This window comes from Monomorium pharaonis, chromosome 4 (genome assembly GCF_013373865.1).
Source record: "Monomorium pharaonis isolate MP-MQ-018 chromosome 4, ASM1337386v2, whole genome shotgun sequence".
In the NCBI taxonomy this organism is placed as follows: Eukaryota; Metazoa; Arthropoda; class Insecta; order Hymenoptera; family Formicidae; genus Monomorium; species Monomorium pharaonis.
In genome coordinates this window covers 6,829,227-6,856,559 of record NC_050470.1, presented here as the reverse complement: position 1 = coordinate 6,856,559, position 27,333 = coordinate 6,829,227, and the positions used below count along the sequence as shown (strand labels likewise).

Below are 27,333 nucleotides of genomic sequence, written 5' to 3'. Positions count from 1 at the left end.
TGACTAACCATTAAAGGAAGCGTTTAAGTGAGAGTCATAACTAGACGTTATTTCAACCCACGAGGATGCAAATCGATAGGAATGTTTATCACGATTTCGCCAGTGTTACATGCCGACAGCTGTAATCACTATATAGACTTCCGATTCCGCATAGCAGTAATAATTGAAGGGTCTCCTACGAAGACTAAACAAGCCTATTCTTTTTATACCTAGGTTATTGCGTCAGATCATTCTCCATCACAGTCACATCTCAATTTTGTCTCAGCAAGAATAAAATAAAAAACAGAAAACAAATATAAAAATTTTGCAAAAACGAAACAAGTCCCAGAATGTTTTCTATTTCTTTAAATAGGCCCCCAAAATATTAGTTACAATCTAAAACTTCTTATATCTTTATATATTTGAAGGTAAATACCGTTCATATTCATAAAAAATGAGTTTAAAAATGGGAAAACCTTTTTGTTTACTGAAAAATGAACTACCAATTTAAACAATCTTCCTTGATTTAAACATATAATATTTAAACCGTGAAAATTATTCACTGTGGAAAAATTTATGTAATTTATAATCCTTTTAATTTATAATCCTTTACTGAATTATTACAATATGTGAACAATGATGTCAGATTCTGAAAGTCTTAATTCAAAGAGAAAAGTTTTAATTTTAACATAATTAACTTTGTGTCAGAAGAGAACATTTCTTATTCATTCTCAGTGTCTAATTTTTCAATATCATTTAATCACGTTAATCAATTTTAATCACGTTCAGGTCTACTATCGTATTCATCTTAAACCGTTTATTAATTAAGACGTTACACTTCGACATATTTCAAATATTTGATCACATTGCGAAAATCTCGAATATTACACTTTGAAGTAACGCAATATCCTTACAAAAGTACGATTTAGTTTTATGAGATATTCTTCGGTTATAGTAAATGTGCGGAAACTCAAAAAAAAAAATGGAAAAAATCGCATTATTCCTGATTTTAAAGTCGGATGAAGCTTCCACGCTTGAAATGAAATTGTAGAAGTGAGTTCTGAGAAATGTGAAAAGCCACACTGCGGTCTTTTTTTCAATTATATGTATGCTCTGCTTCCTCAGAAATTGCTAGGAAATTGTTATAATATAAAGTCAACGTTTCATATATAATGACCTAATAAAAAACCGTTTCTCAACCTGTCTGCCCGCGCAAGACAAAAAGGAGGAAAGGGTCTCTATGGATTGCCCGTACGCATTTTATAATATTCATAACGGAAAATATCCGCTTGAGGATATTTGCATGCGCTTAAATACGCAAATGTGATCTAAATCAGCTTTTCGCCGGGCTTTGACGTTTATACCGAGCGATTTTTCCACGCGTGCTGTAACGGATGAATAAAGCGACACGAAAGGTCGGAATGAAAATTAATAATGTCGCGAACCAACGTGACGCTATATACTGCGAACGCAAATCCGACGACTGAATGTCTCGCACATCCGCGCCGCCATTTACGCAAATGCGTACGCACGAAATGCCATTATGCATTCGGCGATAACGCGTGTCACTCGCAACCGGCAGCACATTACTAATGTTGACTCTGTACATGAAAAACATAATATACAGTGCGGTACGCCTTTAAATAGATTTTCAAGTTATGCAAATATCTGGCGGTCTTCTTATTCACCTTCGAGAAAATAACCGAGTTTCTATAGATGGAAACGGCTTCTCGATGGAATCCCCGATGCTAATTGAAAATATAACGAATCGATTCGCGGAGAGCGGGGTCCTTCCTTGTATTTACATATCGGCGTTAGCCTTTCCAATTCGCTCTATGACATTTTCCCTTCAATTCCCAGTTAGAAGGTAACTCAAGATGAAGTATTAAAACTGTCGTCAATTATAAGTACGGTGGCATCAAAGGCATTCGAGAGAGGCATTAAACTTAATTAGAAACGCTCAGCGATGCGGCGGACTTGGGCGGAGTGCCTGTGATGTTGCGCCGAAAGAAAGCGAAAAAAAAAAAAAGAGTAGCGAGACGTTGCGTGCTCGATTTATAATGTGACGCTAAACGACGGCGTGTTTGTGGCACGAGCGCAACAAACTGGATAAGCACGGTCGACCGCGTATGTACGTATCGAAAATAATTCAATCGGTCGGCTACGTGACGAATGATGAAAGCGTAATGCGTGTAATTAGCAAATACATCGCGTAAGTATCGGTCGTTGTAACCCGCTCGTCGGCGCGCAGTCCGAACGGACGCGTCGACAAATAATTCCGTCCCTCCCCCGCGTCCTCCGTCTCTCTCCCCGTTCCCCCTGAACCCTCTCCCTCCCGACCCTTGCCGCGAGTCACACAAAAGCGCGCGATTGCGCGCCGGGAGCGCAATCCGTCTAATTATAATTCGCAATTATGCGGCGCGCTTGACTGAATTTGGAATCTCCGCCACGCCCTGCAACGTTCGACGGGGAGAGAAGGAGAGAGAGAGAGAGATTGAAGTTTATTTAGCTTTCTCAGCTATTATGTTTTACATAGATTTATATACATGCTTCTTTAACATTCCGTTTAAATACATCAATTCTTTCACAACTTCTAATTTCTGCTGGCAAGGTATTGTATAATTTTACGCCCTCGTAACACACGCTTTTTTGCGCACTTTTAGTTCTAACGAATTTTATTGCGATAGTCCCTTCCTGTCTTGTTTTTCTTCCATTTTCATTACTAACTTCTAATCTATCCCTTAAGTAATTTGGCGCCAAGTTATGTAAAATCTTAAATATAAATATACATACATTATAGTGTAGTCTCTGTTTTATAGACATAAATTATAACGCTTGTAACATATGTTCTATTTTGGTGTATCTATTACATTGTAATATTACTCGCATAGCCCGAGTCTGTGCTACTTGTAATTTATTCAATTGCGTTTCTCCCATATCTACCAGTAGAGACCAGGAGAGACCGGGAGAGACGAGGAGAGATGGGAAGAGACCAGGAGAGACGGGGAGAGACCGGGAGAGACGGGGAGAGACCGGGAGAGACCGGGAGAGATGGGGAAAGACCAGGGGAGACGAGGAGAGACCGGGAGAGACGAGGAGAGACCGGGAGAGACGAGGAGAGACCGGGAGAGACGGGGAGAGACCGGGAGAGACGGGGAGAGACCGGGAGAGACGGGTAGAGACCGGGAGAGACGGGTAGAGACCGGGAGAGACCGGGAGAGATGGGGAGAGACCAGGGGAGACGAGGAGAGACCGGGAGAGACGAGGAGAGACCGGGAGAGACGGGGAGAGACGGGGAGAGACCGGGAGAGACGGGTAGAGACCGGGAGAGACGGGTAGAGATCGGGAGAGACCGGGAGAAACCGGGAGAGACGGGTAGAGACTGGGAGAGACCGGGAGAGACGGGTAGAGACCGGGAGAGGCTGGGAGAGACGGAGAGAGACACGGAGACACGGGTAAAAACCGGGAGAGAGAGAGGAGCTCTCATCGCCCGTAACGTAAGGCGCGTTAAATTAAGTTTACGCGTTTCATCGCTCGGCGATATAGCATAGGTAAGTATATCGTGAAAGTACGTCGTTACGGGAAGCCGAAAATTCCTCTACTTTCAACGGGAGGGAGAATTTCATTCACCCAGAGTTAAATTTAATCCGCTATAAACTATTGTAGTGATGATGGGATTTACATTGTAATTACATCCTAGCTTGGTGGCGCTTGCATCCTCTGGGAAGGAATTTCGGGTGCGTCGCTTACTTTGCAGCGTTATTATTATATCACGGTATATTAATGCTGTGCGATAAGTAGGAGGAAAGTAACGCGAGTCGTGAAATTTAAATATTCAGAGTCTGACGTTCGCATATAACAATTAAGTAATTTAAAAAAGATGATGTATTATATAATATAGAGTTTCTCGTAGTAAATCAATTATGATTTATATCAGGAAACAGTTTTAAAAGAGTTGAATTTTCAGCCAACAAAGAAGAATTTCTCTTAATTCATTTTCAAACATACAATATGTATAAAAAGCTTTAGGTTACAATTAATATTTTAATTAATTCCCCCTTAAATAAAAATAGATAAAAATCAGTTCGTCTGAAGTACACTGAGAGAAAAGTGTCTAGTATTTGCAACTATAATTGCATAGTAAAATAATTATAGTTGCAAATATCGTTTTTATAGTTATTATTGCTATAATGTTAGTGTAAATAACCATATATGTATAGCTGCGCCAAACAGGGTAAAAATTTTACTATAAACTAAAAAGTTTACTATAAATTATAATAATTTCTACCATATATATTCTACCATACATAAATCACAATTATGACACGTTTAACCATACATATGGTTGTATGAACGAATGCTATAGCTATTGTAACAATAATATAGTTAAGTTAACTATAATTTATATTGTTAATTTAACTATAAAAATATTGTTACGGCCAAAAATAACTATAAATTATGGTTAATGCAACTACTTTTTTCTCTCAGTGTATATCGATGATCTGTCGATAGAACTATTTCATAAAAATAACACAACAAAATGATCTGTCGCTTACACCTCTTCTCACATTAAAATCGACAAACTCGCCGGATTAATTCGCCGTTGCACTCTAATTCGACTGCTCTTCCTCGCATTCTAACGTGGAAAAGCGGCACGTTTGATGTGGATTCCGTTCAGAAAGTCAGCCGTGTGAAAACCAACAGCGCGCGGGTCGACGTACGCGCTCGTCAGAAGCTCGTCGCGTGCAGCATCGCAAAATATCGCGCCGGCAAAACTGCCTGCGTTTCCGCGCCCGCTTTTATCCCCGTTTCCCCGTACGAGTATTTTTGTCGTCGATCACACCGCCGGGAGAAATATTTCCGGGAAGCGGAAGTGCACCAATATACGCAGTAGAAGCGTAATCTCTCTCTCTTCGGCACGGGCTTTCCGGGCGTTTCCCGCGGCGCCTGAAGGAAATTTTGATGCAGAGTTCGTGAGGATATCCATAAAAAACGTTGCCGCTCACAGAGATGTACGTGTGTGCGTTTATCGACGAGCACCAATGCAGCGCCACGAAACGTTACCGTAAATCGTGTTCCAAGTTGTGGAACAGTTTTTGCATGATAAAATGTAGTTCATGTTAATTCTAGATTCATATATAAGAATTGTAAATAATTTTTTTTTCGGCGGTTTCGTAGAATTTTGAAAAAAAAAGAGATCTTTTTACAACCGAAGAATTATTCATGCAAATCTCTCTATTCGTTTTCTTTTTGTGATATTATCTTTCAAAATATCGCAACATCGCAAATTTGAAACAAGAACGTTCCGATGATTTCACGCTCGGTAACGTTCGATTTCGCTCTCGTTGCGGTATGCGATGCGTCTCCGTTCCGCAAATTCGCACAATTAAACGGATCGCAGAACCCTCGAAATTCGCGTCGGTTATTCGCGCTTTTTTCCTCCCCCGCCGCCGTCACGCCGGCTGCTGGACTCGCCCGCTCGCCGCGGTTCCCAATTGTTCTCCGGAGAACAATTAATGCGCCGCGCTGCCGTAGAATCGTTAACGCGATTACCAAAGCGACCGTGCCGCGCGAAGCGCAGGTAAATTTCGGAATGCACGTGTATTAGTAGAGTCACCAGTCATCAGCGCGTAATCAATTTCTCCAACAATGGCCGAAACATAATTAATAGCTGGAAATTTCAAGAGAATTCGCCTCCTCGCAAAACTATTGTCTCCGTCTCCTTCTTAACGTCAACGGCACCAACTGACGCGACGTATTGTCATTCACAACACGTCCTTGTGCGAGTGTAATTAACCGTCTAATCACGAGTTTATGGCATCCTCCACCACCGTGTTCGCGATCGCGAAACTTTTCGCCTCGCTCCAATATCCCGATCGATTATATAAATGGCATTCATTATTGCTCTACATCAACAAGTGACAATAATGTTTATTTAAATTACAAACGTGCCCCGCAGCTGTGGTAACAAACATCAGTTATATCATTCACGTTAATTGTGCAATTATGCAGAATATACATATAGAAGTGTTTTTACATCTGGGAAAAATCTCTTTTTCTCGCTTTCTCTCCATCGAAAGCGACAGCTTATTAGAGTTTAAGGGTGATCTCAAGATCACGTGGATTAATTCGCAAACGCATCTGCGCAGGCGGCGTCTGAAATTCTTTCTGGAATATCGCGAATTTGCGGGACGCGGAGGCGCACGATCCGTTGCGGCATACCGCCTTGAATAACAGTAAACGCATGACGTTCGATGAATACAAATCGAATGAGCTATCGCGACGTGGCGTTGCACCTCTCCGAGACGTCTCTCCTCCTTTCCACGCTGCTGCGCGCACGTATCTTCCACGAGCGGACTTTAAAATTGATAAAATACGACGTTAAGCGTATACATGGCTGTCGTCGCATGTTTGCTCCGTGTCACCCTGCGCATGTAAGCTACATCGTACGCGATGTGAATTGTACGGCGGTACAACCTTCTTGCGTAACATCCTTGCGAGATGACATTACTCGGCTGCGTTAACGGGAAGAAAGGTGGGGAATTGATTTCGAAATAAATTTCTGAATATTGACCACGCGGATCAATAAATGCGAGGCGTACTACGAAAAGCCCCCGTCTTGCAGAAAGATTTCTTCTTTAAGTAATTTCGCTGCAAGAAAACACGTTTACTATGTTTTAATCCTGCCTTCCATTTTAAATAACTCGTTATTACTTTGTTAACTGTTTTGGACAGTTATCAGTACCTATTTCGAGCTAGACAAAAATTTAAATGTTCGACCTTCGATCGCGTAATACGTAATCAAACTTTGAACGATGTGCACATCTTATTCGAAGCTTAGAATTTAACATGATAACATCTTCGAAAATGGAAACGATAGGGAAAAATAGAACGCATATATATATATATATTTCACGATTTATTCTTTTTATATACTTTCGGTATCGATGTCTCTCGGATTAACTTGATAAAAAAAAAAACTTAAGTCGCGCCAATCCGAGGATCGGAAACATATTTTTAACCCAAAATCCCCGACCGACGAAGGAGGCAAATGCCGTGGAATCGTATCACGGGCGCGTAGTAGACGCAAAGTAGACAAAGTAGACTGTAAATCCTCGCTACGGTAAACGGCGAAAGAGTCACTACACGCCGCGAAATGTGATTACGCGACGATAAAATGTTTTGCATCGCGACGCGCGTGAGAATATGTAGCCGACGACGTCGTGTACAACACGGCGCGGGGACGTCGCGGAAGTTTGCCTCGCGTGGAAGTTTTGAGACCTCAAGATGGAGGAACACAAGCGACGCGACGAAACGTGCTCGTCGCGAGAAAATACAGCGCGGAGGAAAGAATAGAGAAATAAAATGTGTATGTGTGTGTGTGTGTGTATGTATCCGCATATATAGAATTAGCCGTAAACGGATACGCGATATGAGATATCGAATGACGTAAATCAACTCGCCGTGATCGACGACTGGTTGACCCGCGGGTGAAAGGTGTTCTTCCGAGCTTCGTCCGTGGGGACGCGATTAAGTCTTTCTCCTTCTCTCTCTCTCTCTCTCTCTCCCTCTATTAGCGTCGCAGCTCGCCGATAATAATAGTTATAAATATATAATATAACGACAGATTCCCTCTTTCTACGGTCGCTTCTTTCGAGCGTCCTCTTACGCGCGTCCTTCACGGACATTTGCGAACGAATGGAAATCATCGCGCCTTGCTAGCAACTGCAAATCCAGGATCGAATTTCACGGCGTTGCTTCCAGCGACTTCCATTCTCGTGACGCCTCGTGTGTATGTGTGTGTGTGTGTGTGTGTATCGTATGTATATCGCGAGGGACGTTGATAATAACTAAACGCGCGCCCGTCCGACGTTTATTGCGATTTTACAATTGTACAATTATCTGCACGTGCACGCCGAGAATACACTTTACTGTCCGAGGTGTTACATAAAGAAAGCGTCGGCTGCTTCTTCCTTTCCCCCCCCCCTCTCTCCCCTCATCACCGCGGCCTTTCCATTACCGCCGAGGCTTCCACATATTACATAAACGGTGTATTACGGAAAACTCGCGCCGACATTGTTTAATCGTTTCTGCCGGACGACACTTTTACGACGGCGTTTAAACGCCGACGTTTATAAACGCGTTAAAATATAATAAACGCTCTTTTCGCAGATTCCATCGCGCGGCCGCTCGCGGGCGTGTTATTAACGCGCCGCAAAATGCCGCCGCGAAAATCTCATTACGCGACGTGATTGTCCCGTTATGAAAACGCCCGATCATGGCTACTTTTACGTTCAATAAATCTGCGAGGCGCGAGACATGACGGATCACGCGAATCGAATGTCGCCCGAGGAGAGAAAAACGAACTGCGGGCGCGATCACTTGACTGTCGCCTACTTCGACGCACGTGTTAAATCTTAGCCGCGCGAGACACGCGTGTCCCCTCGTCCGTCATTATCGTCACGCCGTACAAACTTTTTTTTGCTCGAAAACAACCCCCTGATACGCGGGGCGGCCTCATTTCGCCATGCTGACAGCGAACGGGCTGAATCGTCCGTAATTACGCGCGCGCCCGGTCTTTTTCGACAGGCGGAAAATACAATTTTCCCTCCGCACCGAATGCTAATTGGAAGCCGGAAATGAAATTCTTCGCGGGATTCGCCCGATGCGCTTAATTGCGCCAATTCGCGATGAAGCGAGCGAGTGAGAAAGAGAGAGAGAGAGAGAGAGAGAGAGAGAGAGAGAGAGAAATGTAGGCGAACAGAGGTGGACACAAGTGGACAGAGGAGGTGAGTCCGTGGCATGGAAAATTGGGTTACAGCGGTTTCGATCCGATTTGCTCCCGTGTGTGCGAGCGCTTATTATCCAACATTATCCCGGTCGATCTGCACTTGTAACTGTATCTGTACTTGCACCCGTCGCGTTAGTATTCACCGCACGCGGTAACAATGACAGATCGCGCAGCCGATTGCCTTCCGCGGCTGCGAAGGTTCTGCAATTTATGTAGAGCGCCGCGCACCATCATCATTGCCCGAAACGAGATTTCGATTGTTAACTGTCGAAAGGCACGACTGGTGCGACTAGTCGCATACTTTAGCAGTAATAGGAAAAGTAACGGAGCAGTAGCGTTTACCTCGTACTTAAGCGAATTATCAAGCGTTCAAGCGAGTTTTCTAGAAATGAAAAAAAGAAAGTCACTTAACATATTATAAGATACTATTAGATCGAAATCTCAAATAAATCAATAAATTAAGTATAAAAGTTGCAAATACAAAAAAGAATTTATGACATTATAAAAGGAAAAAAAATGTATGTAAGTTTGCAAACGACACACAGATTTTACATATCGCGAAAGTAAATTGGCAGGAACGTTCAACAGTCAATTTGGCTTGATCGCCAAGCGATGCCGAAGCGTGATTATCGATTCGACGGGTACCACCTGTACACGCGCGGATGGCAGCGAATTGTACTTTCGCAGTTACGGGCGTACAAATTGCGGCATGCCGTATCAGTCACCGCCGATAAGCCAGCCGTTGCTGCGCGGCCGATTAGCATAATTTCAGAAATGCCGGGAGTCATCCTGGCGCACGTGATGCGTCTGTTTCCGACCGATATATGCCGAAAAGCGAAAGCGCACGCTGCACCTGCATATCCGCGTTATGCACCTCAACACGCGCCATAATGCGCGAATTATTCCCGCGAATGCGGGGAATTCCGCTCGGTTAGATGTATTGTCGTTCCTCCGACGGAATTATTCCGATCCTATTTCGCTCGCTGGGAGATTATCGAAACTAATTGGAAATAAAATTTTATGCTCCGTACGCTTTCAACCAGCTATTAGATCCCTTTAATTACATTTTAACTACCTATAATTATAACTCAATTTAATCATTGTCAATGTTTCATCAAAGTCTTAACAGTAAATAATTTTACGAATTCTTATTAAAAATAATACTCTCGTTCCTAGTTTCACACACTTAATATCTGTATTTGATCAAATGTTATGGGTATTTCATTTCTATAGCTATAAAGTAAATTATGATGGCCATACGGAGAAGATGGTCAATGGTTACAATTTCTCCAATAATTGCTAAATAATGTGTTTTGTACTTATTTTCAAAGATAATCAATGTTTACCGTGCGTAGTTTATGTGCGTATACTTTTCAAAATAACAGTATTGTAGATATTATATCATGTTTTTACTTTTGACTGCCTGCAAAGTTTTTCGCGCGTTCATTAAAAATTGCCACAATGTCGAATAAATTACAATTGAGCAAAATCACAATTAACGTTAGACATGTAACAAAGGTATGTAAATTATAATGTGTAAATATATCTTTTATTTCTTTGTCTATTCTTTAATAAATACTATGACTATCTTTCTCTCACAGTTTAGTAAAATGGCCCATGACTTCTCAGAGTATTTATGTACATATGTTATAAAAAAGACAAAAATTAAGTTGCACGCCTAATATTTTAAATTTAATATGTTTTTTCAGTACTGGCAATGAGGTAAATAGATGCTCAACTTATATAAATATTTAATATTAAAAATGTTTAAAAATATAATTACATGTGATAATATGTGGCATTAAAACTAAATATATAAAATCATAAGCTTTTTTTATAATTTTATAAATGTCAAGTATGTAAAATACATATGGCCAATCCGTCCTATGATACTATGCCCATCTTCTCTCTAATAGTTATGAAAGATGGCCAATGTTTATGTTTCAATATTTTGATAATATAAAATTTTTATTAAATATTGTCTCTTTGATATCGATAGCGTTACATGCTTTGAAGTTCAATAAGTCATTTTCTCATGAAGCTTCAATAAAGTCATTTTCCAAACGTTACTCAAACAACAATAAGAATAAAAGTATGGTTTCTATTTTAAAAACTATGGCCATCATACCCGTGTTTTACCCTAATAGATCCTATTAATGACGCAATTAAGATTAATGTTTCCCGGAAAAGCTTCCGATATTGCTCGTTAACGTTAATTACTACGACAGTTTCGCTCGTTGTCAGTAATTAATTTAATCGCACCGTTTCAACTTGAGGGGTAAGTACACGATGCGATATTAACGTATCCTAACTAAGCTACAAATCGAGCGAGGTACGGGTAATAACACTGTATACATCTATAAGTAGATTTGCTGAAGAAGACGTTGCTCAATGCCTCCCGCTCGTTCGTCCGCTCGTGAAAGCGAGACGACACACGTGCGCCGTCGCCATGGTATTACGTCGTTTGACGTAATTAGCAACCTGTCATTAATTCCCCGACGTGCTAGTGCGTCCTACGGGAGGAAACTGCCGTGCCTACGGAAACGATATGACCTTTATCGCGCGGACATTTTGCGCCCACGCACGGCGAGGAACAAGTGCATAAGTTAACACGATACGCGGTCGGTCGGACGGTGATTTCGCGTTATTCATTCGGAAGCGCGAACAAAAGTGGAACTTCGTGGAGAAAGAAAGAGGAGAGGAACGCGTTAGGGGGGCCCCCACGCGAATGCGCGCGATCTAATTGGATTTATCGCCTCCCGCAGTTGATCTCGTTCCGACAGAGAGAGATACGTATTAGCACAGAATTCGCGGAGGTAAGTGCTTGTCATGTAACGGTGAAATATCGTCCGAAACGGCCTTTAGCTCGGCAATAATCGGCCGAGTGTACTGTAAGAAAGTACCGGGCCGGCCTGACGTTGATTTATCGCCGGTTAACCGGCCTGTATATGCTCGGGGTCCAATATTTTTTTCACGTTCGGACGTCTAAGGCTCCCCCGCGGGCGCGTCTTCGCTTCCTAATGCGGCCAACCGAATCCTGACCCCTGTACGTGTATACATCGTCGATAGATCTGACGTAATAACGTTGATCGCGAGCGCACGATAAATGCAACGGCGAATAAACACTCACGCGACAGAGTTAAACGCGCGTACGCGATAACATTTACGTAACCCCGTTTCTTCCCGGCGTCTTCTTCTCAGCCTTCGTACTCGGTGTGCATTCTCTTTCTTTCTCTCTCTGTGACATATGTCGCGCTTGTCATATCTCATTTCACGATTCGCCGACGAATGGCGTGCTTTTTACGCTATTCTCCTTACGCAGCGTAGCTTGGGGAGAATTTGGACGCGCGGCACATCTCGGGGTCTGCGTAATCTCGTCGCACGTTTAACGCAATTTAACGAGTCCGACTGTTTAAATTCGGAATATTATTTGCGAATATATGAAGATGAAAAAGCGGAGGCGGCTACGTTTACGGCGGAAAATTTACGGGACGTGCGAGGATATGTACTTCTGTGCATCGTGTGTGTGCCATTGTTGTTTATATACCTCGAAGAGAGGGAAAAAAAAATATCGCCCCGCGCGATATTTCACTCCTCTCCGAACCTCGCGACATCGCGTCTCGGAATCAAATTCGTAAATATGCAACTGGAACGGCGGCGGTGACTGGCGACATCCAACTCCGCCTCTCTCTCTTGCCCTGCGCGCTTATTGGCCTCCACTCGAATTTTCCCGGATGCCGTGTGAATTCGCCCTCGTCTCCTTTTATTTGCGCACACATTCGCCGCAATCTCCCGAGCGTTTGCGACGTCGCGTCGTTTCTGCCGCGCGCGTGCGAGAGAAATATTCCCCGCTGAGTTCCCGGCCGCGCCGATCGGAAATTATTTCGTCGCGCTGCCGCATTCACATTGCGCCCACGTTTCGCTAGCCGACGAAATAATCGACGAACGAGAGGGGTTCGCCATGAAATGTCGCTCTTTCTCGCGACAAAAACAGCGAAAATCATTAATAGTCGCTATCACGCTGCCGTGTCGAGCTAAAGCTCTCTAATCAGCTTAATTCGAACCGAGTTAGTTACTTCGACGAAGTCTGTAATCAGCGCCTTCATCGGCGACCGTCATTAACCACACACACACACACGCACACATACATAGGCATCACCCTCAAGAGTCTCCAAAAGTAATAATTGCAGCATTCCGCGAGGATTAAATATGCAAAGGCTACGATGCGGATTTTGTGTATACCAAGAGCGATTCCGCGATATCTTGGCGAGAAACTCCCGGAGAGACGGGAAAATATTATTTTATCGAGATGAATAAACACGGGTAAACGCTCGCTCAAAGGATCTCTTAGGCGAGTGAACTTAGGGAGCTCTGCGACTCCCGTCAATTAATATGATTATCTTTAATTAAAAAATTACTGTATATTTGATGCATATAATAAAGTTTTCCTCTCAATGAGGGTAAACGAATCTGTCGGTAGCTTTCCTTTAAGACCAGTTTCCGCAAACTATACGAGAGAATTGAAATGTTAAAATATTTTTTTACATTACGTATCATTACTGCAGACGAGAATGCCGCAATGTCTTGTTTAGCAGGTTTACGAAAACACACTGTTTTAAAATCATCGCGGAGCACAAAGGGGACAAAGTGAATTTAATGCGAGCGATCGTAATTTTGGGCAATTCCGAAACACCATCAAGACTTTGTCCAAGTTACTTACACCCCTCCGAGCGTTCGCGCGATGGTGCATGTAATTTCCCATAGAGATTAACATGCAAAACTACACTCACTAAGCGCCCCATTGCGCTTAGATAAGCAGATACATGCATTAAAATGCTAATTATTTGGGGAGTGGGTCGGGGGCACGGTGATAAAAAGTAACAAACCCACCCGGCGGCGCGGGCCCTCATTAAAATGTGATCTGTGGCGACCTGCTTTGCTTGCTTGTCTAACACTTCCGTTTTAGGTGATATTTTTCAAGTTTTAAGCGCCTCCGGCGCCTGAAAGGTTCGTACACTAGAAGAGACAAGATCGCTAAGAAAGACGATCCGTATCGCAAACTTATTATTTTTTCTAATCGTTTACGATTTTAATAAAGAATTTTATATCGCTTAGTGTTTAAAACAATTTATCATCGTTCGATACAAAATTAGTTGACACATCAGCACTCTATTTGATGTCAAAAAATCGTACTTTGACAAGTGTTCAGTCAAGTGTTCACGAATTGTTTTAAATGCAATAAGTAGAAAAAATATAATTTCTAGGAATCAATTAAAAGAGATTTTCAACTGTTCGGTTACATAAAAATGGTATCACCTCGCAATACGTGCGGTGCATTTTTGCTTTGCTAATTAGAAATTGCGAAAACGTAGGTAGTTTGGCGTGTCGTAGCTAAAGGTTAATAAGCTACGTCCCTTATAATTATTACGTTGCTCATTATCTAGCAAACTAGTTTGTTTCGAATATCGTTACCGAAATTATTGGCGAATTTCGTATTTCAATGTATAATTATCGATAAACAGTGAACACGCGCGCATACATTTATGAACTCACTCGCTGTTCACTAACCGGTGGCCCCCGACTCGCTAAATTATGATATCCGCGCGACCGCTCAGCGACCACGTCCGCCGATGCTAGAAACCGCTCGTGATAATCCGAAAGAGCCAGGTGGCCTCCTTTGATAATGGACATAAGTTTCCGATAATCCGCACGATACGTGAGACAAGAAATAATCGGACGAGGCTTCGTTCACGCCACAACCAATAAGATTTTCTGAATTGTTTTTACAAAAATTGAATTAATTTAATCAAATTAGTAATTACTAACTAAATAATTGCGTAAATTTAATTCAATGTAATACAATTTTTACTCTGTACTGTACAAATATATATGATACAGATTTTACACTACAAAGGCGAAATAAGTACTAATTAGCAATTTAATCCAAATTTTGTATTTCATCTCGTAAAAAGATTTCAAATATTTCTCAAAAAAAAAAAAAAAAACAAGATTCAATATTTCGTAGGCAATGCCGTTAATGTTTTTAGGCGTAAAAAAACAATTAGTGAGAGTTTAACAATCAAAAGACACGGATCATCGGTGGAGCAACGCGATTACAGTTTTAGGACTGCAAATCTTTTGAGAGTCGATTTAAAACTTTCTGTAGAATTAAAATACATCTGACAAGATAAAAAAGCTATTTGGATTAAGACCTCGGTCGACCCCGGATGCGGCCACGAAGTTCGTCGGTCCTCTTAAAACGTTCACTCTCGTTTACCGAATAGAACGGAGTGCGGATCGCGCGGTGTGTACGCAGATTAACGAACCATGCCCGGCTTCCTTCCGCCTCGTGGAGTCGTTTAAGAAGCCGTTTGCCTGTACGCAGACCGATAACTTCTTAGAGTGATAGCGGCGACAAGATGGAGAGAGAGAGAGAGAGAGAGAGAGAGAGAGAGAGAGAGTTCAGGCAATGCATTAATTCAAATTAAACATAATTACCCATGTAAACGATTGAGGAACTAAATACGTCTACAAGCTATAAATGTACTGCCAGCTTTCTTCTTTTACGATCCATGTTTTACTACTTTTCATCAGAATTTACGATAAAGACATTAGCTTTACACACTATTGAATACAAAAAAAGATGGTTTTCACTTGCTGCACGCGTCATTAAATTATATTTACTATCAATGTATACAAGTAATAATTTCTTTCGTAAATTGAATTTAAAAAAATCTGTTTATAAAGTAAGAAGTCTTCCAAACTTATATAAATAAAAATAAATGACTTCAAAACAATAAAAACAATATATAAGAAGCATGTATAAAACCGAATTTGCAACGATTTATTAAATTATAATATTAGGTATCGTAAATAGAAACAGCGTTTCTCAGACTTGTGGCTATTTCTCCGTACTCTGCGGAATTTCTCACGTAGTTTCGAGATCGGCAAAATTTCTTCGAGGAGTTTGCGATCGTGGACCGTAAATAGCGCCTTCGATCTCGCGGTAAATCGGCAATGGCACGATGGACGAGGCAACTTCTTTACAGCATAACAGAGTTGTCTCGTTATTTTGCACCCGGGACATTCGTTTGTTTGGGTTTTGCTATCGACCGGTCGCAACAATGAGCGAAAAGAAGCAGAACGGTCGGCGGCGCGGCGCGGCACCGCTGGCAATTATCGCTCCGAGTGCAAACTCATTAGTGCCCTTTAAAGGTGGCCGTTATGCCTTCGCGGAAGCACGGCGAGCGGCAAGAAGAAATGGAAACATATTTGCCGCGATAACGATGCCGCCTGTAAATCTCTCGTGGGCGACGAGAGAGAGAGAGAGCGTGAGACATGGGGCGGACTGTCGTTAATGCCAGAAACAAAATATATGACTTTTCTTGTGTAACATGCAGCGACTGTATTGAACGACGCCGTGGCGGTGGATCGCACGACGTATGGGGTGAATTAATTGCATGATGTCACGATGATAACTAATTAATTCGTCGCACCAAGATGCATGGTTACCTCTCTCGCGCGTAGGGGACTTTTCGTTAATTAACGAAGCCAAGCCAGTTACGTGTATTCGCGTGATTGAACTGGGTTATACGAAATACTGCGCAACTGTGTTTCCGCCGCATCGCTCGATTCTCGGGGATGCGTACTGCGAAAATTAAGCGAACTTTAGAAAAGAAACGTCTAATTTTTTTCACGAGAGAAAAAGAGAAAGAGAGGGAGAGCATAATGGTATAACATACATAGAAAAAAATGTAATGTAGCCAATAACATATGTGGTTGCGGGCTGCCAACTACATAAAATACTCAATACAATAATATTTGCTGTTAATGCAAGTACAATGTTGATATTGCAATAGCATATATTATTGTATTGAGTATATCTGTAATTGGCAGCCCGCAATAACATATCTTATTGAATATCTTATTGAATACATTTTTTTTTTCAGTGTACAAATGAATTACAATTAGAGTTAAAGGTAAAGATTGATTATTATAATCATTTTCCCTACCGAGAATTTTTCTTGTTACTATTTTTCTTAAGATATAATTTAATAATACTTAAGGGAGTTCCGCTGCTAAATCAAAATAATTTTCATGAAACTTTATAGAGAAGTTCAAATTAGTAATATACAAAATTGACCGTCAAAATTTCAGAAAGCTGAACTAATAGCTAGTTATTTAGATATTAAATATTTTATTAACATGGGCTCTTATGGGAATCGATGAATTTTCAGGATTTTTCAGTTTTTATTGTAGTATTAAACATAGAAGTAACGAACAGATGTTAGTGAAACTTTACAACGATACATCTTAGCTGTCCAGAAAAGTACTGTTAAATTTTTAAAACGATGCACTTGCTCGTTTGAGTGAAATAATTGATAAGATAAAAAAAGTTTAGAATAATCGAAGTAATACAGCACGTAAGTGTGGTAAATGTGTGCTAGTAATATAACATGAATTTCAAATTGTTGTATTAACAAAAAACAAACAAATATAAAGAGCTCGTTAATGCTAAGAAAAAATAATACGATAAACGGGTCAATATATCGAGCCAAGACTTTACTTGAATCTCTGTACCACTTGTGCCGGGCCTGAGCAGAGGAACTCCCTTAAGTTCTAGTGTTTTAACAGTTTTTTTTTTTTAATAATAAAAATTTCAAGCGTGCGTGACAATACTCCAATATATTCATCGAGGGACATGTAATTAAGCATTTACAACTATTCCGTTATTTTCCGAACGAGTGCCCACAAAGATCGAGAGGCGGTCGCAACAGAAATCGTACGGCGTATCACGGCGTACAAATGTAGGCTATCGCCGGGAGTGTGCCGCGCAATTTAGAAACGAAAAAAAAAAAAAAAGATACACGCGATCCCGTACGAGCCGGCTCAACGCGGTTGCTCCCGCAAATATTTGCCCGCCGGCGACAACGAGCAACAATTTTTGCCGGGACTCTCTTCGTGCTAATTCGCGACCGTGGCAGACGACGTCGAGGTAACGAAATCGGGTAACGAAACGAAGACGGGCCCCGACGGGCGTCAATACGATCTGCCCTCATCGCTCGCATCACGTTATATTTGTTAGGCGTTATTTGCACGAATTGGCGCGAATGGCATGCGTGCATTCGCAATTATTACGAACCGTAACGCGAGACGGTACCCCGGTGTTGGCGTATCGAGTTAACGCGCTCGAACGAAGGCGAAACTGCGAATCCTTCGAGCAGCTCGAGCACACACACACACACACACACACACACATACACACACGAGAGGACTAGTTTGACGATCGCTCGAACGGAGACGGCCACGCGTGCATCTGCGAAAATCGAAAATCCGCAAACCGTAAGGTAACTGTCATCAGACCACGAGACCGGTGAGTCGCGTTTACGTTTGAAATTCACTCAAAGGCAAATTGGAATCCCGTTGGAATGTGTACAGAGAAGACGCAAATCGCCGGGATCGCTCAGGTGGTCTTCCACCTTCCTTCGGTCTTTTCCATCCTTCTCCTCCTCCTCCTCCTCCTCCTCCTTCTCTGTGTTTCCCCGGCTCGAACGTTTCCTCGAACGCGACTCGTTTGATATCGCATTTTCTCCTCCAGGACGAGGTCCTGGAAGCTTCCCCCGCTCAAATCTGTACCCGCATCCTCTCGATCTTCTCTATCCCGTACTTCTCTCGCGCGTTTCTATTACTCAGTAAATTGGTTCTCGAGTGCGCGTCCCGTCCCTCGCTCGCTGAAAAGCCCGCGGCGGACAAGAAGCGGAAGTACACGGCCGGTGAGAGTTTCCGATAAGGATAGCTAAACGAGAGATGAGGACGGAGAGGGGGAGGGGGGGACGCCAAGAAGGCGGTCGCCTCTCGTTTACTTTTCGCACGAATTCAATTTCCAGCGGTTTTTGCTTAATTGCGAATGCAGCCGGTAAAAGGAGAAGGTGGGCGGCGCGGCGTTCGGCCGCCGAGGCCGCTGCCGCCGCGCCGCTTCTCGGGAACGCTTAGAGTGCAAAATTTTGTTTACAAGAGAAATCACGTGCAATAACGTCGGAGCTCGCTGTACAATCATACGAAATGTAAACGTGGGTATGTAATATACGGCACTTATCGCAACAAACAAGAATGAGTCAAATCGTCAGGTATGTAAGCTGCTCGAAGTGAATTATATTCTGTGCGCACGGTCTTCGTGTTCCGTCTGGCTTAAGTCATTATTTTAAGTTTTTAATCTCGTGAATTTACATTCTCAATATCTCGCTCGTCCGCCTCTTCCAAGAAGTACGGCATTCCCCTCTTCTCTCGAATAACATCTTTAGGACAATTTTTCATCGTCCCGAACGAACGTTTGCACGACGGGCACGTGATGAGACTATTGGGCCTCCTTTTCTTATCAATCGTACAAACACGCACGCGCGGGCGCTAGGAGGACACGTACGCTCGCCTTGACACACTACTAAGCCTGATTTGCAGCATAGTCATGCACGGCCCAGCCTCCACACTGGCCAGGTATAGTCGGCCGATGATAAAAATTGAGACTAGGTCATGGTGGTCTAATTATCGTCTGGCGTGCGACGAATAAACGAAAAGAGAGCGCTTATAAAATATTTATTATGTGCATTACGTTATTCAGGCTTGCGGCCCGATTTTCAGGCTTAACTCGAAATAATTCTCGATTTATACGCTTTTGTCCCACATTCATAAAGATTTACTTGCCGTCAGAGAGATCCGATCGAGCATGCTGTTGTGTAATTATGTAAATGAAAACTACGTATTTACGTATGCGGTAATCAAATATTGATACGATTAACGGTTATAAACTCGAACATTCGAATGTAATTAGCAGATTCCCCCTCGTGGGGACCGAAAAATTGATCGAGTTTCCAAAGATAATCTACAATCAATATATCAAAATTTCGAAATATGTTATGGAGTGTATTGAAATGATGGATTGGATCGGAAATGTTCGGAACACTCTCGGTTCAGGCTCCCTGGTGAGTAATTGCAACGTTTCTCTGAAATTACGACGACGTCGCGCGTATAAAAAGATCGGTCCCGAATGAATATTGCGCAATGGCGACGCTTTGCCGTATTTTAATGAGATGCAAACTTCAATTTTTTAAAATATCGGATTTAAAACTCCGAAACACTACGACAGCTGCTTTGAAGGAATCTTTATTGAATAGTTTTTAATTGAAATCCATTGCCATTTGCATAATAATTTATAAACGGGGAAAAAAAACACATAATTAATGATGCGTAAAACACATTGGAGGTCGAGCTACTTAATTTTACGTTGTTACATTTTCGAGGTCTTGTTTCTTGCTTCGCGAAGGTTACATCCGCATTTCTATTTTTTTTTACGTTATCAATTTAACAAAAAAAAGGTATTTATTCCATAAAAATGGATTGATAAAATGTAATCTATTATTTCTTATCTCTAAATGTGACTTATTCTTCTTTAAAAAAAAAACGAACCACATAATCGTACCCGATAGACTTGCAAAAGTTAAAAATTAAAATTAAATTGTTATAAAGTGCCTTTCCAACCGTCATTTTTGCAAAAAATAAAAACTCTAAAGATGCCAAGAGAGCGATGACGATGATGACAGCAACGAAGATGACGACAAGAACAGTGGCGATGATTGTTCAACGATGCTGACAATAAAGTGACGGGTGTAGCAACTTCAGTGAGAGTGCCGATTTTGCGAAAGCCTCTTGCGCGCAAAACTATTGGACCGCCCTCCCAATCTTTGTCGCAATATCTCGCCACTGCGAAATCCCATCCGTCTTTCCTCCTACGTCATTTACATTCCGCCGCAAAATTAAATCTTTCCAAATTGCGTTTAAACTGCCGCGTAAAATCTGTACAGCGTTCCAACAAAAGATTGAGAAATTTCGCGTTCAGATACCGATGATAGAAAAATGTCTTTTACAAAAAAAAAAAAAAAAAAAATTTACCTATTTTAAATCATTCGCAAGGAACAAAAATTTTCACAACCTACGCAAAATAATTTTTTCACACATTTCTCCTGTGCTAAATGAAATTTGTGCATGCAATGTAATATTTTTAAAATAAAAGACAATTTTAATATGCAATTTTCATATATTAATAAACGTTAATAATAAAGTTATTATTCTGCATTAGAGAGTTGTTTGTTTGGTGTTTGGTGTTTCGGTATCAATTAGAATACTAAGAAACGTTATCATTTATTGTTCCAAGGAATATTAACAGTTTGCTTTGAACAATCTGTTTGTTTCCTTGCAGAGGACATTGGTTAAAAGGGAAATCTTCGTGCAACAAGCGGCGTGTGCTAAATGGATTTAGCCGAGTACTCAACCGCGCAACGTGACATTGATAATTTGCCACGAAGACCAAGCGTGGACGAGGAAATGTAAGAGACAATAGGGTCGGTTGGCACCGTATCCTTCCTGTTATGTAATGCTTTACACTCTCTAGTTACACGACCGAATCCTTTGAGTAATTATGTTGATTTGGATCATTAATGTTTATTAGTAATATGACGATAAATAGTCATTATTGTTAGTTTAGTTTACATATTATAATTATTATAAAATTTGATTTAATCTAATTGATAATAATGTTCTCGATAATTTCTCTCTTTGTAATATAAAATTATTTAATGTTATCACATTCGTTCCTTTATATTTACGTAATGTTACAAATTTAGGTATTTATAATATGTTATCGAGTTTAAAAGCATTTGTTTTTAAATAAATATAAAGTACGTAAATCTCTCTACCCAGACTGATCCATCCTCCCTTTGGTGCTGTCAGACGTAGATGTTGGTGGTTAAACGAAGTTGTTTGGTCCCATCAGAGACGGTTACGGGAATGCTTCCTTTCTTCCCAGTACCAGCAAATATTTTGTCATTTGTAGTACGCTACGGACTTAGCGCAGACCGATATCATTTATCCGTCGGTCCGAAACATTCCGTCTTCTTTTTACAGAAATTAAGTTTCAGTGTATTTTTCGATTCTCCTTGGATTCTTCGAGTTTCTATTGATACATCGCTGATGACTCGTCTTGAATCGCATCATTCGGAAGATTCAATAACAGTCAGAAATTATCTGATTTTATGGGCAAAGTTCATTTTTACTTGCGAGCAGGAAACTTTGAGCGCCCGTATAGTTTTCGTAATTTCGATCCATTGTAACGCGAAAACATAAACAGAGTCCCTCTCCTAAAAATTCCTAGTGATTCCGAATAGAAATTTCTGTTGCACAATTCCATGTCGGAAACCGGGTTTCGTTTGCGCAAAGCGTGGCGAAACTGTCACAGAGCTTGTACCACGAAAAACGTCGATAAAGCCTGTCACACGGCGCTTACGCAATCCATGGCAAAATCCTTGTAAACCCGGCGCGGCCAAAATGTCCGTAAATCTTGCGCAACCGCGGCCACATACGATCAGCTCCGACACGCCGTCGACCATTTGCTATTCACTTGGCGGAATAAGTGTACACGCGTTATTGTTTTCGGCCCGCATGCGGGACTCGAACTGCCGTGTATACATTACACTTCAAACGCGTATAATTCAATGCCGTTTGATCAAACGAACGGGATAACGTAACGCATTTTGAAGAGCAACGGTGAAAGATTAAAGAATACGCATTTCTTCACAAAACAATAACAATAACAAACAAAAACAATAATACGTAAATATAATAAAGAAAAATATTTTGGTATAATGTAAAATTGTTTTCCTAAAAAAAAAAATCTTCCAATTGAACATTCATATTTGGAAATTCCGTCACGTTTTGAAACGCGAGAAGTGTTACCTCGTACACCTCGAGATTTCTAATCGCAAAAGAAAAAAAAAACGCTAGACGACCCGATGAGTTAATCGACGCACCAGGTGGAATCGACCGTAGGATAAAGTGGCATCATCGTCACGTTTGACGTATGGCTGTCCCTATTTGCGAAGCGTCACCATAAGCTAGAACATTGTCGGAATCGCGAAGAACAGTTGGGATTTGACGGCCGGCCAACCGGCGCTGCCGCAATCTGTGTGTGTGTGTGTGCTCTCGCTAATTGCGTAACGGTTGGCACAATCGGTGCTCCGGTACACGGACGATACACATCGAGCACGTGCTCACCTGCGACGACGACGACGACGACGACGACGACGACGGCCGGCAGCTAAGCACTCGAGGAACTGTTGAAATTTTCCGCGCGTGCAACTGCGGTCTCTCGGCCGACGACGGCCGTCGTTTAGGCTTTAACTCCGAGAGGCGCGCTTTTGTTAGCGACAAACTAACTTTCCCGCGATGATTAACGTCGGCCGCCGTTTGCCGGCCGCCGCGTTCTAATTTGCAATTAGCTGCATTGTAAGCTCGCGCGAACGTGGTTGTTCGTTTCTGCGAGAGAAAGGGAGGACACACACACACACCGTTCGAAACGCTCGCCGAAAATACATTCCGAGAGGGAGGTGGCGGGGAGCGACACACCTACACTCCTGAGCTTCCGAATGCGCTTTGGCAGCAGCCTCCGAAAGCTCTTGCGGCAATCCTTCTTAACCCGATCGCAAACACCAACGAGGCATCCCGGCGGCTGGCGAAGCCAATAGCGATTCGGCACGGCGCCCTTGCCTTTTCGGTGGCATCCGAAAATATCGCGCGGAAGCTCGCGCTAATACTGCGATCCCGGAATGGAGGACGATCGCCATCGATAAGGACGCTTTCCTAACAGCAATGGGGAATGTCGTCAATTTTTTTTTTTTTTTTTTTTAAAGAACTAAGTCAGAATGCGCCGGGGAATACGGAAAATCGATTAATCTCTCACCGCGCTTCTCCGAAGTCGAGAGACGGTCGCCGGCGGTTGCGTAACGCGCGTGCCAGAAGAGCCGCGTATCGTATCTGTGATTCAGTTTGCTGCACGCGCGTAAGAGTGAATTGAACGAGAACGAGAGTTTCGAGTGCGATCGGAATCGCACGGGCGAATCGCACGGTAACGATTTTTTTCCAGTGGAAAAATGAATACTCGTTAAAAATGATGTCTACCAATTTTACCATTGGAAATTCACTACGTCGTTCAGCGCTTGGATCCCAATGTGATTCTAATAATCTGTATTTGGAAACGAAGATCGGCGAATCGGTATAGATTAACGTTATTCGACAGTTTTCTCATGGGATATGTAACTCGATTCCTAGCGTTCCCATTCGTCTCGCAACGTCGCGTCGCCTCGCGTGACGACGTTTACGTCGGCATGTGAAAACGGTTTGACAGGTCATACCGCAGGTGTCGCCGGTCTTTATGCTGAATTACCGTGCACGGTATAATGCCGTGCGCGCGCGCGGCGCCAAGTGCATACACGCCATTAAAGCACGTGCAATTACCGTACACGCTCTCGCACGCTCGCGCGCGCGCTCGGCCTCTTCTCCGCGCTGCAATCCCGATCCACGGCGTTATAGTAATTATTACGGAGTGCGTCTGCATTCCCGTGGCGTAGCGCACGCACGTTCGGGCATGCAAAATTGCCGGTCTGCAGCCGCAACGTGGTCACTCGCGCCGACGTACATTTTCATTACCCCGTCTAATTGAATTAATTTTCTGAGCGCGCGCTGACCGAGAGAGAGAGAGAGAGAGCACCGCCCCGCGCCGTCTTCCCTTGGCGCGCCACCAATGTTCGGAAATACGATGACCCACGTCGCAAACACAAATATTTGACACGGGAATGAAATTGGCGCGACGCATTGTACATTTTGTGTGTCCTAATTTTCCTAAAAACTAATTATTTATTGAAAAACAAGTTGGAGAAAAGTTCTTTCATCATTACACCGTTTACATATCGTATATAATTGTACGGCAATTCTTTTAATTCGCGCATTGAAAAAAAATTGTATACATTTTTAATAAGAATCAAAAGTGTAAACGTGCGGAAAAGTTTTAAATATAAGCCTACTCTAGTTCATTGTCATCTGATTCAACAATTACAGAAAATTGAAATATTTGTGATAATAATAAAAAATTATTCCTAGGAGAGTTCTTGGTTAAAACCTACTCTGATTCATTGTTATCTACTTTAATGGGACATCAATATCTCATTACATACCTTGGTTATCAATTGTTGTTCGTAAAACTTTTAACTTGAAACCTTTAATTTTGTTGCGACAGTTTCCGTCTCCCCACAGTCGCGTCACCACGAAACACGGCCATCAAATCAAATCACATTATCGATTGCGCTACGGCGGTAAGGACCGGAATTGTGCGGTTTTACTGTCACCGTCATAAAATACCACCGCAGAACATCGACCGTGAAACTGTGCCAACCGACGAGGATTAGGTTAACCAGCGAACGATTAAGGTACTTCGGACGCTCGCCAAGGATTTTAATAAACCGCTGCTACAAATAAGGTTAACGACGTTCGTAACGTCTTTCAGGTATCGCGATTGAAAGTACATAAAGCAAAACGGTACGCGATAATGTTAAGAATAATCTATTTACGGCAGGTTGACTGAAGAAACCCCGCTCTTCCATTATTCTGGTCTAAATAAAACTGTAAGTGGCGCGAACAATGGCTGTGTGCGACGACTCTTATTTCCGGTCGAAAGTTGAAGTTACGCTAGCGTCAACTGGTTATGAAGAACATTATTGGAAATCTTTTCGAGAAAGATAACACATACATACGTTAAAATGTAAGAGTAGCTGACGTACAATGTATTCTCGGATCAATTGGATATGGGATATTAAAAGAAACTAAGATAGATCTTATTTCATAAATTATCTCAATAGACGTCTGTTTATGAATTAATTTATTATTGCTTCTTATCACCGATGTGAACAAACACCTTTTCACATTTATCTCAAATAACTTGATTTCTTTGATAGTAAGATTATGAGAAAATAAAAAGAATTAACTTTCCCGTAACAAGAAAAGCGAAACGTATTACCATTTCATTCAAACGGTGTTACGATTTGCATTTTGTGAACATTTTGTTAGTCGAGGAAAACATCACACAAATAAATTTTAATAAAATATATGTTTCTATCAAGCGTTCGTACGCTCGCACGATTCGCGTGTTATATAATTCCGACTGAGAAATTAATGACGATAACAAACGATAAACAGTTGTGTGTTTCGCACCAATCGATAGAGTTAATGGGGTGAGGTATATTCACGAGCAGACGAGCGATGTAGTTGATTAGTTTAAGCGAAACGTAAAGCAAATGCAGAATCGTGCATCGCGTGCGCAGCGCGTCTAGGGAAGAAAGAAAGACCGGAGTATGCGTAATATGTTTCATGCGCGTGCCATGTGTGCTGTGCTCGCGAACGTATCTACGCGCGGGAGATCATACATAATTCATGTTGCGATCGTTACGGTATACAGTAAATAAGTGATTGACACGCACGCGCGTTTACGCTGCAAATCTGCGGGTATACCGTAGTCGCTCGTTCTCCTACTTTGTGATTTTTAAAAACGATTTTTAAGACGATCGTGATAACACGATCCGATCATTCCCACTATTCTTTTTCATCCTAACTGAAATGTGTATTTATCATGCTTAACTGATTATTTACAATTTTATAACTGTAGTTTAGATCTGTAGATACATTTATAACTTTAAATTATATATCTATAAATTCTTTTAATTTAAAGCTCGAAATTAATCGGGAACAATGGTCGTTTGTAAAAATGCTGAATTAAAATACAATAAGACATCTATCCAGTGGTTTTCAAATTTGATACTGATGTCAAAGATATCATAAAATAATGAGTTAACTAAAATGAAACAATATCAATAATATAATTTTAGATTTACGATGGAATTTTGTATTTACCAGTGCACATTGTAGTTTCGCGAAATACTTGGTAAAATATGAAAAGGGTTCTTTACATACTTGATAAACATAGCGCCTTTATAGAAGGTAAGTTTTAAAAGATGATAAAATACGACCGCCCTGGAATTGCACATAATATCGCTGAGAGATAGTGTTGGTATTTGAAACTCTGCCAAAGCGCGAAACGCTTAAATACCTCTCGTGCAGAGATCTTTCTTCAATATTTCATAGAACACAATTGCAAAGTTATACCCCCTGCAATATCTCCGCAATTCTTGCCTTGCAGAAAATCTTCGTACGAGAGAACGTAGTTTAATATGGAGAGAATATGTTATTTTTATAACTATACTAAATACATTAACCAAGTTCAAATTTCCAGATATTAAATTGATGTCAGAAATAAATAAAACGCATTGTTGTGGAAATTGTACAAATTGCAAGAAATTTCAAAAATTCCAAAAATGTCTAGGAGGAGGGATATCGCGTAAAAGTATTTTAAATTAAATAAAAATAAATTATATTATGACCAGATAAAAAGGAATCACGTCTATTTTTTGTAATTAATGTGGAGTTCATCAAATAAATTTTTGTCATTCTACAGTTAAAAGAAACATCTCCATCATTTTATCAAATGCACTGGTTCTAATTATGTAATTATCTATTGTTTCCTTTTTTTGAGAAATATGAATAAAAATTTACATTACATATACATAGATATGTATATACACACACGCAACTCGCGCACACACATTATGTAAATATATGATAAATGCTGGCAA

The 27,333-nt window shown here is 41.5% G+C and overlaps 1 long non-coding RNA gene across 1 annotated transcript; it reads left to right on the top strand.

Annotated features, from left to right (window-relative positions):
* The first annotated feature begins 9,294 nt into the window (after nt 1-9,294).
* LOC105828259 lies at nt 9,295-25,507 on the top strand. Its single transcript, XR_004963041.1, has 4 exons — nt 9,295-11,586; nt 21,021-23,720; nt 24,888-25,154; nt 25,224-25,507. It is a non-coding gene; the product is annotated as an uncharacterized LOC105828259 (long non-coding RNA).
* The last annotated feature ends 1,826 nt before the right edge of the window (nt 25,508-27,333 follow it).